Source organism: Aptenodytes forsteri, unplaced genomic scaffold (genome assembly GCF_000699145.1).
Source record: "Aptenodytes forsteri isolate BGI_AS27 unplaced genomic scaffold, ASM69914v1 Scaffold13, whole genome shotgun sequence".
Taxonomy (NCBI): Eukaryota; Metazoa; Chordata; class Aves; order Sphenisciformes; family Spheniscidae; genus Aptenodytes; species Aptenodytes forsteri.
Genome location: NW_008794543.1, coordinates 2,959,798 through 2,976,725, shown reverse-complemented (window position 1 = coordinate 2,976,725; position 16,928 = coordinate 2,959,798). Strand labels below are relative to the sequence as shown.

At 36.5% G+C, this 16,928-nt stretch overlaps 1 protein-coding gene across 6 annotated transcripts in view; it reads right to left on the bottom strand.

The window, feature by feature from the left end:
- The window catches only part of PALLD (palladin, cytoskeletal associated protein), a 219,147-nt gene that overhangs the window by 47,738 nt on the left and 154,481 nt on the right, over positions 1-16,928 (bottom strand). The gene's annotated exons all lie outside the window — the stretch shown is intronic.

The window sequence follows — 16,928 nt, the reverse complement described above, 5'->3', positions numbered from 1 at the left end:
TCTCGAGATATTCTATGATTCTATGAAAAGCAATTTTTGTTTCAAAGAAAGAATCCTGTGTATCTCATGTACAAGAATAATGAACCTGCATCGGGGAAGTTCAGGTTGGACATTAGGAAAAGGTTCTTCACTGGGAGAGCCGGTCACTGAACCTGCATCAGGGGAAGTTCAGGTTGGACATTAGGAAAAGGTTCTTCACTGGGAGAGTGGCCGGTCACTGGAACAGGCTCCCCAGGGAAGTGGTCATGGCACCAAGCCTGTCAGAGTTCAAAGAGCGTCTGGACGACACTCTTAGTCATATGGTTTAATTTTAGGTAGTCCTGGGAGGAGCAGGGAGTTGGACTCAATGATCCTTATGGGTCCCTTCCAACTCGAGATATTCTATGATTCTATGAAAAGCAATTTTTGTTTCAAAGAAAGAATCCTGTGTATCTCATGTACGGAAGAATAATGGGCTCACTTCGGCCTCAAGTCATTCCTGAGTGAAAGCAGACTAGCCCCTTCACAATCCTCCCAGCAATCTGCCCCTTGAGAAACAGACAGTGCAGTTCTACAGAAACATACTAAAAAATACCTCTGAAATGAAAGTACAGGAATATTTTGAATGAAAAGAACCAGAATTAACCACAATTAAGATTGAGCTAGTTATCTAAATTAAGATTTGAAACCAAAACCTCTGTATTTGTATCTTGGGGTAACAACTACTCATCTCCATTAAATCTACCTTCCAACGAAGACCTAGCTTGTAACTCAAAACTAATGCTTCAGAATCACGCCAGAGCTCTACAAAAAGGGAAGCAGCCACCTTTATGCTGTATTAAAAGGCAAGGGCTCTTCTCAGGTAACACTGACTTCCATGTCAGTAAATATCTATGTTTAGATATATTTTTATATGTATATATTTATATCTATATTTAGATATTTATACAATGGATGTAATATTTTTTCATTATAATTTATTAATTTATTCATTGGAGAATGTAATAAAATTCAGTTATATCTCTCTAGCTCCTTGGCAGCCCAACTGGATAACTGGTAGGCGGAGAAGGAATGGAGAATTGGAAGTGCTGGGGGCTGCTGTGGTTCCCTCATTAGCTAAGACTCACAGTGCTTCTGCATCTGTGGCTCTTCAGCAGCTGGCATGGCAGACTTGTCAGGTAGCTGTTAACCTAGCTCTTAAACACACTGTTTAATTTACTTTCTACAACCACAACATTTGTATTTTACTGGAATAAATGGTACTGTTTTCTAAACTTCTTCTGAAGGTTACTATTTCAGAGACTGAAGCGCACATACCAAATCACTCAAAATTTGACAATAGTCACTGATATCTGGAATTGTCCTCTGACAAAATTCCTAATATAATTTAAGTTTTTCCACCAAATTTATCAACAATTGAGAGCTGTTAAAAATGAAAACAACCTAAGCTAGCAGTGGATGAATTAACAGCTGTACTGAAAATAAATGCTCAGAATAACAAAGGTAATTCCAACTAAACTGTGTCCACTGAAGGAATATTTACTCATTTTTAGAAATGTTAAAAATGTACATGTATGACAAGGCAAGAAGGTGAAGTAAAGGGAGAAGAGATGCCCCTTTTTACAAAAACTGCGAAGTATTCAACACACAGACAGCCTTCAGGCTGTATTAATACAAATACATTTACCCAAGCATTAAGCTTCCTGATGCTGAACAATCCCTTATATTGTGAGAAACAAATGTGGACTGTTTTAAATCCTGCGGGGGTTCACATTTATGTAAGACTGGAATTATCAGTTAAAATAAAGACTGAGGGGGAAGGAAAAACAAAAACCAGCACCAGTTTGGGTTCTACCCCGCAAACATTCAAAGATATTTTTTGTCTATACTAACAGATTTCAGGGAGGATGCAGGGTTGTCATTACAATTTAATCCTTACATTGAATAACTGGAGAGCTATCACTAGGAACTATCTCCACCAGCTGCAACCTTTTAATGTTTTTATTACTTGCCCTTCAAATCTTAACAATTTGAAAAATGCAGATGTGTGACAATATTTTCCATATTTCAGGTTAATATACAGGAGTGTTTATAATTCATTTCACTGTAACCTAACGCACTCTCAGGAAAATCAGTATGGTGCAAGACCTAACACAGGTACTGTATTATGAGCACGCTATGAAACTAAGCTTGACTTTTCATCTGAGAAACTTCATACACACAGAAGACAAATGTAAACCATCTGCATTGTACCTGTATTGTTTGTGAACTTTCTTGTAAGGAAATCCTGCTGTAACTTGGCTGTTTAAAACTTTTCTGTCTATCCTAAAAAGTGGCAGTTGTACCTGTGCCCACTTTCCATTATGGTTTGATTATCTGTCAAAGGCATCAAGGTAATTTCTGTTCTAAGGAAACCAACAGTAGGGATAGTGCCAGTATTCAGTGAACACAAGCAATTCTTTTAGAGGCAGGAACCATTTTTCATCTCTCTATACCACTGCAGGGACATTTTTCAAAACATGCACCAGTGAGATAACACGTTTAGCCTGGGTACAGAAAGAGAGGAAATTGTGCTCTTGTGCTCATTCATTGTTCCCAAAAGTCATAAAGACACAATACAGCTTTAGTAAAAAGGCTAAACTTTGTATCTCTGGTAGGGCTAGATCAGAAGAATTAGTCTGGTAGTCAAAAAATCTGTCTGGCTTGGTAATTCAATAGTGTTCTATAACTAGTATTTTTACTGATAAAGGAAGCAAAAAGTGTTATGTTATTAAGAGGTAAATTGTAACAAGGCATTAATAGCAATGCAGGTTCCAATTTACAGCTGAATTGGCCCAAAGTGTAGGAAATCATGACTTGGAACACAGGGATGAACTGGCCTGCAAATGGACAAATAGGTCTTCTGCCTCTGATTGTGCTATAGCACGTGGAAAGTTATATTCTGTGCTGATTGGTATATATTCAAAGAAAGTGGGGGGGGGGGAATAAATATATCAATCAAAGTTTGAAAAACTCTACTAGCCTAAATCCAAAAGTGAAGAGAAGATGGACGGCCACTCCTCTTCTTCTAGATGTAGTATGATACATTTTCTCAGTGCTGGCACTGCAACAGCACATGCACAGTTGTAATCTTTTTTTTTTTAATTTATTTTAAATTTAATATATTTGATTAACAAGATGCGCTATAAATCATCGCATTTCATCTACCACTAACCACCAAAGTTAGGAGATTTGCTTATTTTTATGCCTACCCACAAACAGTTACAGTGGGCTTATAACTGGACCTCCATGCTTTCAATATTAATATTCCAGTATCTGTCAAGTGTCTGTTCTTTGGGTTACACGTAAAGATGACTGCTTTGTACTACTGAAATAGATACTTTTGGGAGGAAGAATGAACACTATTAAAAAGAAAAAAAAAAAAATAGAGTAGCTACTGGATGCCCTGACATTAAAGGGAGCACACAGTTGCTCTGTCAGAGTGTTTTTAGGAAAAAAAAAACAACTTTAACTGTTTTAAAACTACTTGAAGAAATTAAGGTAGTTTTAGAGCTTAAATTCTAGGCCCTTTTACCAGCCATTCTGGTTTTCATGGCTGCCTCATGGATATTACCAGCCGATACATCAATAGTCTATTTTACTGAAATTCACTGGAGGTATCCTGTTCTTAAAATACCATATGAAAAGGAACCACTGGAAAGGAAATCAATGCATAAAACCTGGTATTTATATGAAACAAATATATACATCTGAGATTCTCCCACTACAACAATATGACTTACTTTAGGTGTCAGCACCATCTTAGTACCATAAAGTTTTAGTACCATACCATTCTTGCTGAAATCCTTCTACACACACAAAAATAACCCTATCAACAACATACACTAACTTTTATGGAAGGAGGAGAAGCACCAGGAAGTAACAGCAACTGCTAAGGACAGTAGTAATCTTTCAGCCTGGTTCTCAAGAGCATTGGAAAGTAAAAATAACACTACAGCATTACTTATAACTTTTGTGACATTTATTCAACCAGTGTAATCCTAACGCAATTATACCTTGTGCTCGATGCAGTGCAGGATATTATATCCCTGTCATGCAACCTAGGTTGGTAATCTCAATGAAAGTTATGGCAGTGAAAAGAAAAATACTTAAAAGGATGAACAACTGTGTAGGCACTCTGCATGCTGCAAATTTCCTAGGGTATCTGAAGTTACTGCCATATTAGGGATTGGTATCATCCAGAGACATTTGCAGATCTATTGGGAGAATTTTTCTTCCCAGACGTCCTTTTAGACTGCCTTTTAAAAGCACTGGTGAAGCCCATCTCATGCATTAACTGAAGAAAAAACAGCCTTTCACTGCTTCCCTGCTGTTGTTCTCTAGCACCTGAAACAGGGAACAAATAACTATCCCCTCCATATTACATAGCTGCTTGGCTCCAGCTGCAGTTAAGTTTGTTCAGGTATGGACAAACTGCTTCAGCTTTCTTCCCCCAGCAAGCTAGCTGATAGACAAAGCTTTGGTTAAGTAAAATATTCACTTTGTTGCAAAGAAACTGAATATAAAAAATAGCTGAAGTGTCCTCAGTGTTTGCACGTGTTGCAGCATTGCACATAAACATTTCTGCAAAGAGTTGGCAAACGCTCCATCTATTCACGCCCAGAACACTCTTTGTGGGCTACACTCCTCACAGAGCAGAATGAAAACTCCAACACGCACCAGCAAAACAGCAGCAACAGAATATCTTAGTAAAATGAAAACACTTCACAGTGTGGCAGATGTACCTTATGTCAGCTATTGCATTTAGAAGACCAAAAAGAACTCTTTGTAGATTTGGCTATAACAGCAGACATAACTTTATCTGCTCATGTAGACTGATAACATCTTTTTGGTTTATCGCATTTTTTTCCTATCAGCAACTTGCATCAACTTCAGTGATACCTGCCTGATGAATACTGCTGTGACTTATTTTGCATCAGGAACAATCTTTTAAGATGCGGATCCCATTCATCTTGCTGGACTAATTTTGAAAATAAAATAGTTTATAGGGCACTGTCACTTCTTATCTAGCCAGACGTACTTCAGAAGTGTGAGATTTGGGGTTTTGTTTTGTTTTTAAAAGGCATCTTCCCCAAAGTATAAAAAAGACAAGAAAAATGATGGTACTCAAAATGTTGCTAAAGCACCCTAAAATATGGAGAGCTACTGCCTATTACAACTGTATGATAAACGTAATTATAGTGAAGATGTTTTAGGCAAATCCTAAGGACTAAGTAGACTTGCAGCCTTGCTCCATGACTGAATGCTACACCTCACTGTATTTTCCCCATTGCTTGTTATAAAACAAAAAATGAATACCTACAGAGCAGAATTACCGAGCAAAGGCAAAAACACAGTACACAGATGTCACTGCAGTCAAAAAATATTCTTAAATATTCAGAATATACTCTGCTCCTGAACAGATTGAGCAGACCTGACCAGAACTACTCACATTCCCTATCATCACAAAGGGAAACAACGTATCCTGAAATAACACACATTTCGACACAGACAACTCAACTTGAACTAACTTCTTTTGCTGGCAACACACAATTTTATATAGTATTTCCCTGGTAAATAGATTAAGCGATTTAATGGTGAGAATTTAAATTTTTTTTAACTGCTGACTAACTGTACAGCACATTGTGCTGAAAAGCTTAAATGGAATACCTTACATATAAATGACAGAGCGAAAAATTGCTTTTGTACTTTTAAGTGAAAATACGTTCCATAAAGATTTCAAATACTATTTATTTCTTAATATATCAAGTAACCTTGAGTATGGGAAACTTATACAGTAGGGACTTCTTCCCTGAATTAAGCTGTGCCTTAAGTGATGTATAATGCCAGAAGAAAGAAGGAATCGTACAGGTAAATTGTGCAATGATAAACACTTGTCATGGCCAAATACTGTGCCAGTGATTCCGTATGGCTGGTCCCTTCTCTAAAACTGTTTTGAATCTTGCTTAGCTCTCAGTGAAAGGAGTCAGCCTTCTTACCCAGAGAAAATAAGAGAAAGGACCAAGTTTCATTTTTCCCAGATGAAATAGTAACCAACACAGTGACTGGCCAAAAACAACGAACCACATAGATTGGCACTTCTCCTAAGAGGACAGTAAGGACACATCTGCATTTGTGCTTTAGCTTGGATCAGAAATGTGCTTTTGAAGCAAATCTCCGATTGTCCCTGCTTGCTTGTTCTCCAGTTCACATCCTAGAGAAGCCTCTCAAGAACATGGACTGACTTCCTGTCAGGTCAAACGAGTGTAACAAACTCCAGCCACTAATGGGCTTCAGTCCATGGCAGCAGACTAGAGCTAGTCCAAAGTGAAAAAACAAAACCCCAAACTCAGTGACTCTGAAACATGTAGTGTAGATACCGTGCCCTCAGCATGTTTTTTCACTTTATAGAGCCACTTTTGTTTCTGTGTACTACTTGCTAATGTAGCCTATATATGCACAGAGTAGACGTATAAACTAGCATAAGGTGTCTAGCTAAACCATACAAGCTAGAAGGCATTTAAAAATGTGTGTATACCACAAGAGATTCTGGCTTTATATTTTGTGTAAGTCTCAATTTCTAGGAAGCTAAACACATCTTGCTAAACAAATATGCTGAATATTAATCTCTTCATTTAATTTACAGTTTCTTGAAATATTTTTTTAAGTGTACACCATATTGATGTATAATATATTAAAAAATAGGGTACCATGCATATTATTGAACATTTACACATTCAGAGAGAATGTATGGACCCATCCTAGACAGTAATTTTATTATTTTGTATGTTGTAGTACAGATTTTACTATTTGATTGTCTGCAGCTGACCTCCAGAATTCAATTAATTCTGCTCCTTCCTTCTGCCCTGCAGTAAAAACCTCCCAGTCAAAACAAACATGACTTTTTTGTCTTCAGTTTGATCACAGGGTAGTTTGTAAAAAGCTAGTTACAAAGAAAAGTGTATTCCTTCAGATTTAAACCCATTTCGTCTGACAACTATGAAGGAAGATTATCTCTTTATGCACTCATTATTTTGATGACTCATGTACCTTCTTAGCCTGGAACTGGAAACTCTTGGAGAAAGAATATTGGCCTAGAAACAGCACTTGTCTGATTTGAGGGTCCCAAGTTATATTTTCCCATATTTATTAAGATTAGATTTATGTTAAAATGAACATTCCAGAATGGATGATGAGAAAAGTGGTTTATCTATTCCTACAGTGAAAGCCAATTTAGTTTATCTTGACCAACAGCAGTTTATGTTTTGTCCTTACTGAAAAAAGTTTTTACGTTGAATAGTTAGTAGCGTGCACAACATATATAAATTGTTTCCTTAACATAACTAGAGTACTTAGATTACATTTGGAAACTACTGGTAAATCACTGTTAGTAAATTGAAATAAAAGAAAAAAATCCATGCTTTGTTTCCATTATTGTAAGCGCTAATAAGATGTAAAACTAGCAATACATGTCTTTCACACTGAAATCAACACTACCTGTATGAAAAACCTTCTCCTCAAGTATCACGACAATTTGGACTTCAAGCTATCCTTTACCTCACAAATAGCTGAGATAGAAAAAAGAAAAATCTTATCTGGCTGTGGTTTAATAAACAACTTATAGCTCCATATCAAAAATGTAATTTTGGACTTGTAGGTTACTTCAAAGACAGAGGGATTTTGACAATACCAAAATTGGTAGCACTATAGTCAGCATCAATGTGGATCATATGGTTCTTCCCGTATGAACCATGAGATTCCACATGATCCTCTGTTCCCCTCAGCAATACTCAGATCGTGGTATAATGCTGGTCTGTCTTCAATCTTTCTTCTCATTGACCTCCCTCTCTCTAACTGCTGCCTTCTTACCTGTCTCCCTGCCTCTTCCCTTGCGCTATCACCAACTCTTCACCACCCCTTGTGAGCTTCAGAAATGCTACCTAGGGTGTACGATACCAAAATTCATGAATTTACCTTCTACTTCACTTCATATGCTAGCTTCTCTAGAAAAGCATGCTTCACTCTTCGGAAAACACTGATCTAAAATACCCTTGTCTACTACAGTTTTCTGCAGTGAACTAAAGGATAGTTATTATAGGTGTTAGAACCTGCATGACCCTTGTGTCTCTGGGCCAGTTTACTAAAGCTACTCTGTAGCCACAAATAAAACTTACATAGTACATTGATCCTGTTTCTCATTTGAAGGATCCCTCTATTCCTTTTCATTTCAGGGAGGAACCTCAAACACAGCACTGAACAGAAGTGTTACACAATAACAAAAGCCTTTGGATTATTTGAGGTCAGCTAATTGATTAGACAATTCATACAAAATACAATGATAATTTTTGCAGAACAAGGAATGATTAAATGAAAGTCAAAAAGCTAGAGACACCAGAGAGCATTTGAAAATATTGTAGTTTTTGTCATAGAGGGCAAAATAAGGCAAAGACATTTAAGTTCTCCGACTAGTTGTGCTGTATATCAGGGAAAGTGGGCACCCAGATTTGCAGAAAGACTGAACTGCTTAGTATTTTTGTTTGGAGAAAAATAAGTTCATTCCCCTACAGTCATCCTCTTTTGCATGCCAAGACTCTAACGAGCCCATGTACTTAGACTTACCACATTAATTACATTCTCACGCCCTAAAGGCAACGTTGTCTGAAGCTGTCCATTTTTCGCTCATTTCATAAACCTTCAGAGACTGCAGTTTTCCAAATGGATTTAAAGACTTCAATATTAAAGTTACTTAAATAATAACTAATCCACCAGCCCTTAGTTTTAAAAATGGGGAAATAAACGTTGCTAAGCAAGAATTGATAGCACATAATTCTTGCTGTACACTGTCCAGGCAATACTTCACAGATTAGTTATGTCTGATCTTCTACACTAGGGAGGAACTTTTGTCCTCAAGAGCCTAATACTAGAAATGGCATCTCATGATCCGAGGTTTTTTGTTTTGTTTAATTTGTCTTATGTTTAAAATTTGATATTTGAAATTAAGAGGAATCTGTAAGGCAAAAGGCCCAGCTTGATTAACATACTTCATAATTGCAGGAAATGTTTTTCGACCCTTAGTTGACTCAAAATTTTTTCTCATGATTTTTTAACAGCATGATCTACTTCCCTAATGAATCATTCAGAATGAATGAGAAAAGATCTGTGTACTTGGAAATAGCAACAGAATCTCGCAATCATTTTGAAATCTTCCATATATTAAATAGCTTTATATTTTCAAAACAAGCTCCAGATGTGTAAAACAATGATATTTGATTTGTGATAGGCCTAAAAGATCATTTGCCTCTTTCTTTTGGCCTTGCAGCACTTCAGTTTGCTGTCATGTTGCTCTAATTCTTCTAGTCGAAAAGGAGACACATAGGGAAATGTTCTCATCATCTCATCTTTGGCATCTCACTTACATGAGTAGTAGTGCAGCCTCCTAGACAGTCAGTGAAACCTCCAGAGTGCAGTTCAGAGTGTGTAAATTAGATGCTAAATGTCAGAATGTATGAAGACCCTCTTAAAGAAGCATCTTGAGAAGTCATCCCAATAAAGCACAGGCTTCAAAATGAAATCAGGCGACTCAGATTTGAGCAGAAAACACATAAAATGTTCAACACATCCTCAGTAACGCAGATAAAAATAACACTACCCAAAATTCTTTCCCCTGCCCACAACTTAGTAGATCATGAGTCAACTGCAGATCTCATAATACATCACATTGTTTCACAGTCACAGTGGACTTAACATTTAATTTATTAATTTAAAAGTCCCAATTTTTTTTCATATGCATTATGTAGTTAACTAGTATGACAGCTCTTATTTATCAGCAGCTAACAAATGTACTCAGCTGCTCTTGATGGGGAATATTCTTTTAGGTGGACTTAGTATCAGGGAGGATCCATAGTTCTAATGCTACCACACCCAGCTAGGGTCACCATGTAGGAGAAAAATTAATAGAAAAGGTCAAATTGTTTAACAGCATTATGAAGTAACATTGTTAGAGTCAGGAAGAAATCTTGTGATTATTTATCAACACCATCAGCTGTAGAACAAAGGGTTGAACATGAACCAGGCAAAAAAATTTTACTCATTAAAAGGGGGACTCGTTTACCCATTTAAAAAGTAGTTCTAAAGGAAAGTCAGAAAAGGTAATCAACAAAAGATATGCCAAACTGACTTTAAACATCCCAAAAAAAGCACAGTATTGCACCGTATTCCGTATGAAGATGAATGCAAATATTTCAGACCAGAAGATCAGGTTGGAATGTGTATAGCAAGATTAGTTTTAGTCACATAGGTTAAATGTGAGGACGTCTACATTGCTAAGACTAAAAAGACTCAGATCAATGTAAATAACTTCCTTGTACTTTGTGTTCTTTAAACAATCAGCAAAAGAGTTAAATTAAAATGTTAAACAATGTTTTTCAGCACAGAAATACATATGTTGCAAGTACAAATGCTAAAAGAGTCTTTCTATGCACGAGGAGCAAATCTGTTATTTACTTTTCCCAAGTTCAACCTGTTTTATTTCCATAAGATGCCCCCAAATCTTTTTATAATTATTTCCATTGCATATAAACATAATCTCCTGGTATTAGTAAATTAGCTTGGCTAAATATAGCAAGGAGCACTCATGTTTTATGGGGCATTTTCTTTGGTATGCAGCTAATATAAATAAAATGAGCAGAGAGAAGTTGGCAGTGTTCCACTGACATTACATCACTTTTCCTTAATAGGAAACCTCTCTGCAACTTAACATCTTGCTTTAAACACTCAGAAGTGTCTACAAAGTCTTCAGTAAGGATCATCATATAAGGCCAGTAGTTAGCTGCAAAGGACTAGAACATAGACCTGGAGCTCATGGTACAACACTGAAAAGAGAACGTCTAATGAAAACCACCTTTAAATTAACACCAGCTGCAGAGCAAGAGAGTTGCATAATTTCTAACAAAAGACACGTGTAAGGCGTACATAATTCCAGTAAAAAGCAAGGGATGAAGTTCTAATTACTACGACTTTACTTCAGTAGACTTGGGATTTCCTCTAGAAACCTTAGAAAGCGACAAATTAAAAAGAGAGGCCTAATCCACCCGTCAAACACAAGCAGGACAGACACACAAGCATCTACCATAGTTTTATTTGCTGCTTACTCTTTGTGATCCTGAAAAAGACAAACCCTCTATTTTTTGGTAGCATCAGGACTGTCCCTCATCTCTAGTATGACATTATTTTGAAGAAATTATTTAACTATTGTAAAATATTGTATGATATTCATTTACTAGGAGCCAGATGTTGCCACCCATATATGTTGAGCTTTTCACCATAAACAATAGGACTCCTTGATTGTACACAATAAAAACAAACTAAATGTACAGCAAAACCTACAAGGTTTTTCTGAGAAAAAGATAGTCCTTGCACTCAATTTTTTGCATCCATTACTGAGATTGCTAGACTTTATTGTTTGTGTCATATCTTCACAGACGAAAAGCAATCAACATAGTACATGAAGAATAAAAGTGCCAGAGAAATTTCTGTTCATGCTGTAATTAATGTAAACATAAATTCCAGTTATTGCATTTCTAATGTGCAATTGCTGAGCAATAATCCAACTCCTGCTTCAAGTCTGCATGCAGCATTTGCTGGCATGGAATTTTATGGAGAGCATAATTTATTTAGGTACTGTCACACACACACACAAACACAAAAATGTATTTACCCCAGCACAAAAAGTCAGGGTACGTCATTTCGTCCTCTGCTTTTTTCAAAAAAGTTTGAGAGGGTTCACTGAGTGGTTCCTACTGCTTTTAGCTGCAGCTGTGCAACACACAATCTTTGAAAATTTACAGTAAATGTTGCCATGTTTACATCAGTGGCTCTCAGGAAAGAAAATGCTAATCAAGTAAAGATACGCAGCAAATATCACTCACTCAGTAAGACATCCCCAAATACTTCTGTGTGCCCTTCCCTGTTCTTTCACATCCAGTTGTGATGGCACAATAGTTTAGGATCCTTACAGCAGAAGGGGCAGGTGAGTTAAAAGCTGAAAGTAACCCTAGAATTTCAGTGGATTGGTGGTTTTGTTTGTTGGTTGGTTTTGTGTTTTTGTTTTGGGGCCTTGGGGTGGTTTTTTTGGTTTTTGTTAAACTTGGATCTGTTCGCTGCTTCAGATTAAAGAGCAGCCACCCAAAGGGTTCCACAGGTGCAACAGAAGGGTGGTGCTTGTCCAGGAACAAGCACCTGAAAGCTGGACCTCCCATGGCTCACACTGCCAGCGAGGAAGTCTCTTCCAAGGTAGGGTTTGTGAAGCCATACCTTTAGTTTGTAATCATGAAGGATAAAAAAGAACTTCTATATCCACTTTACTTCTGACTGGCAGCGTACGAACAAGATCTTTATGTTTTAATTCACATATACATTTTTAATTCAACTGTCCTAAAATTAATTAAGTCTTTAATGGAAGTAAAGCCCAAGTTTAGGTTACAGCAGAGAAAAGTGATTTTAAACTGGTTAGCGTGCACAATGAATAACTGGAGTAAATTTCACCTCCATCGCTGGAACTATCTAAAGATAGTAGGAGGGTATTTGTGCAACATTCACACACTCTCTCCAAGTACACAGTACAGGCCTTCATTTTACTAAAAATGTAGCTTATGACTTGATTGCCTGAATGACAAAGGTATAAATAACAATATTCACTTGACAAGTTTCATATTTGTGTACTTTTGTTGATCAGTGAATTGGCTACTTACTAAATAATTAGGTTTTCTTTATTCTATAACTATATGCAGAATTATTAGCATCAGACAATGCTCATTTTCTAAAATATCATTTTAGCAGTGGTTTCAACTAATGCCTAGTTTTCAGAAAAGCTCAGAGAGAGGAATTAAGTTAGACTCAAAACACGATTTTAAATAATATGGCAGCAATATTTATCTAACATTAATCAAGTCTTAGTTACAATAAAACTTCACCAAAATCTGCTGCTTGGATGACACAATTCCTGGTAAATAAGTTATAATTCTCCGTTAAGTTTCAACTATTGTACTGTGTTGCACTGTCATTTTGGAAACAGAGAGAACATCTGCTAAAATGAGCTGTAATGGAAAAAATTCAACTGCGAGTCTCCCTCGCTCATCCATCCTAGCACTATTATTATGCAAGTTAGCCTACTATATATAGCAGCCACAAGAGGAACTGATAGGCTAGCTGGGCATGTATGTGTTGAATCTATCATCTTTTTGTTTTATCACAGAAAAAACAAGCTGCAACAGCTTTCCAAACTTGTGTAAATGAATTCAGGAATTCAAACCAGTAACTAATTTGTTCAGGCACACAGATATTCCACTGAAACTAATGGGAGCAGTGGTAATTAGTAGCTCTGAAAATCAGGCAACTTTTGTACAAATTTCACTTCATTCAAACAAAATTGAAAATTTACATTTAAAAATTCATCCATGTATTACAATGGTTTGTTTCAAATTTTAGTTTGTCCTTTAGGAGTAATTTTTTAAGGTGAATTAAGTATCTCAGTAATTTGCCTTTACTTAAATGGCACAGAAATACTTGGAGATGCAAAGGTTTCATACCCAGGTCCCCAGTTAAGTCCAATCAGTAGTGACAGAAATGGAAAACATCTGATTGGCATTTGGCAGTGTGATTGAAATGAGTCAATCTCCACTCTCTTCCCAGAAAATTTGTCACAAAGTCTAAATATACTACTTTCATGTCAACCTTTATTAGCAGATTTAAGCAGTGAAAACACAGAAATTTCTCTTTCATGTCTGGAAGATGTCCCTATACATAAAGGAGTGTGGGAAATTTTTTGTGGATGTTAACTCCGTGTCCCTGGTGTCACACTAGAGTCTTTTCCAAGTTTTAATTAAATATTCAGATTACAGGGAACACTTATCATGGCATACAAATCCAGGTAATTTTGATAACAGGGATGAATGTCATCATCTGCTTCAAAACTTGGAATAGAAAAACCTTCCTATTAAGGGGTATGGCAGAATTTCTCAGGAGCTCAGGAGAACTTCTTTTGCTAAATGACCATGGAGAAGGCAATAATACGCAACTTGCAAAGATCCACGCATGTTTATAATAGTTCCAATTTCAGGTACTATTAACATATTTTAGCAGCTGTTATGGTCTACACTGTCTAAACTTGCTTTGTTTCTGCTACTTAATGATTTGACTGTCTGAGCTACAGAAAAGCTACAAAGATACCAACTCTTCCCAGTACAGAGAACTGTAGAAAAATTAATAATTTTAAATTACAATATGAATTCTGCATTGCAAAACTAGCGTAAGAAGACTGCAAGCCAAAATAAATTAAGTCTTGAGAAAACTCACACAATGAAGTCTCAGAAGAAACTGTACCACCATCAGGTGAATAATAGTTTAAAATGTCTAGAAATATTATATAAATCAGAAGGTACCTCCTTCAATACCAGCTAAGTATCACTTAGTTAACTGTGGCTTAACAACCACTTGTACTAATTTTCTGCAGTAGTTTTAGCTTACAGTACTACAGGTTAGAAATGTTGCTTTTCCCTCTGTTTTGGACTAGGAAACTATAGATGAAGGAATCAGTTGGGCTGGTCTATAGGCAGAATTATACCAGAATAGATACTCCTACCACAACAGGTACTCCAAACTACTTACATGTACACACTTTTTCTGGAACAGAAACAGCCAAGTTTAGAGCTAATGAGATATAACTAATTAAACTCTACACTTCCTAGAGACTTTTATAACTTCATGTTATTCCCAGACATAGCCTGACTTGACGTAGCCTGAATATGATGTACAACCCTAGTATTTCTGATTGCTTACGCATCCTTCAGTTTTTAGGCCAGTGTGTAAATTCATCGACAACAGTAAACGTAATCCTAATTTTACTGCGGAACAAAAAATCCAAGCATGCCACAAATAAATTTCAAAAGTTAACACCTCAATGAGAATTTTATTAGAAAGGCAATTATTAAAAAACACTGGACAATATATACTATTATCACAGCAAAACTACTAATAGTACTGAAATGGTTCCATTAAACCAAAAGCATGATAGTTTAAACACATGCCCTTGTCCCCACAACATGCCAATCTGCACATCAATGTGCAATATTCATATGACAGGACTCTGTACAATGCAAGACCTGATAACAGGTAACAAGAACATTAGGCACAGTCAGCAATTTACAGGACAAGCAATTAATTTAGACCTGAATGTATACATCCAAGAGCATCCAAGGAAAACTCTGAAACATTGAACTGCTTCTCAGACCAATTAGGGAAATACGTTTTTCATATGTTCCACATCTTCCAAAAAGCCCTTTCACCACCTCTTTCCTGTCCTTTATGCAGCATGCTGCAGCTACCTCTACAAACTATGAAACACATATGAAAGCTTAAATTATTCTACAGATTTCACCAGTGGTCACTGGTTTTAGCAAACCCTAAATTTTCCAAAACAAAGGGCAATTAACTAAGAAACTAATCATATTGGTAGCTTCCTTCCTTTTTAAGTGACTCTTGTCAAAGACATTTTCAATTTCATGCAAAACAGTGGACAACCTATAACAAAACTCTTGAGGAATCTGTGGTAATTAAATAGAGGAAGCATTTGAGAATAATCTCAACAACCAACCACAAAGATTAACATAAGTAGCTCAAGAAACTTGCAGCAGATTTCTGTGATTCTTCCTCTATCACAAATACCATCAATGATGACAAAGAGACAACTTCCCTAACTCAAAAGCACATTAAGTATTATTTAATTATGGCTTTGTGAAGAATTTAGTTTCTTGGACAAGCAGCTTCTGTCCTATATCACTCTCTATATGAGGCCCTGGCATTTTTTAAACATTTCCATTAATTAAAAAGGTACTATTCACATGATTTACAAATGTCTCCCAAACATCCTAGTTTCACTCTAATTAGTCAATCCTCTATTACTCTGCATAACCAACTTTGCTCTGCCAGTACTGGAAATTCTGGCAGACATACCAAACCTTTTTGGAAAAAGGGAGGGTACTTAGTAAAAATATTAGGCATCCCAGAGCTTTGTCTGTTGATACAAATTCACTCAACCCCCCCAAACTTTCATCTACTACAGATCAGCTTCCTGCTTAAATGCATTCCAATTCCATTCTGCTCTGCTCTTTATCAATAAGCATGTTACTTCAAATATTAGCATTGCAAACAGTTCCTCCAATTCAGTACTCATACAAGAATTCACTCAGTAAACAGGGCCTGTCTTTTGCATTTGTAGGCATTACTGCTTAAAGCACAAACATCTCTCTTCTTAATCCAAAAAAGGACGTAATGTGAGCGCTGTGTTTTAGTTGCAAACCGATAATTAGTCTCAGTGGCTGATGGAGCTGTTTTGTAATTCATTATAATTAACTGTCCCTAGGTCACTCCTCTTTTCTAGTTACAATCTACCACCAAAAAAGTCTAAAGTTTGTACCCAACAGGAATGTTAACCTTACAAAGTTACAGAAGTACTACAAAACAGTCTTCAAAGAGCGTTCAAAGTGAGGATGAAATAGCCTTGCCTGGCAGTTTGTAGGAGGAACAGACTGCAGTCAGGAGAGGATCAAACCAGAAGTATTTTATTGCCTTTTAGTAAAACAACATGCTAAATCTAGCATTAAAAATATCAATACTTTTTCTGAACCAAACATTTCACCACAGAAAGAGCCATGCCCATAGATAACAATCAGATCCTTGTAAGAAGTGTACGAATGGCTTGCTTCATCTCAAGACATGCATGGCAAAAGAACCTGAAACTAATTTATAATTATAACATTGGTGCTCACATGTTAATGCCCTGATTTATTACTGCAGTCTGTAACAAACAGAACATCCCCTACTTGTGTGTGTGTTTCTGGGGTCTAAACTTCTTG